Source organism: Penaeus monodon, chromosome 23 (assembly GCF_015228065.2).
Source record: "Penaeus monodon isolate SGIC_2016 chromosome 23, NSTDA_Pmon_1, whole genome shotgun sequence".
In the NCBI taxonomy this organism is placed as follows: domain Eukaryota; kingdom Metazoa; phylum Arthropoda; class Malacostraca; order Decapoda; family Penaeidae; genus Penaeus; species Penaeus monodon.
The window spans coordinates 42,903,918-42,904,262 of NC_051408.1; positions in this window are offsets into that span (position 1 = coordinate 42,903,918).

The following is a 345-nucleotide window of genomic DNA, read 5'->3' on the forward strand; positions in this document are numbered from 1 at the left end:
TGATAAAAGTACTGATGATAGAAACGCTAGCAATTATACTGTAAACTGATAATGGGTAGAACAAGCAAATAATGAAGTGAAAAATAAGATTAAGATGAATAATTATGATCATGAAAAAGAGTATTGATAATTGATACACAATCGCTGGTTCTCTTGCGATAATTTCTATCACATCTGACGCCATGGAAATAATAATAATAATGACGATGGCGCTGTAATTTCCGAGTGTAAAGATTCAGGCTGACATTTCCTGCGATGTTTTCCGTTTCATATTTTCAAGAAATTACCTTTTAGAAAAGAGTTTTTTTTGATATGGCGAAAAAGAAGTGAAATATCTTCACTGGA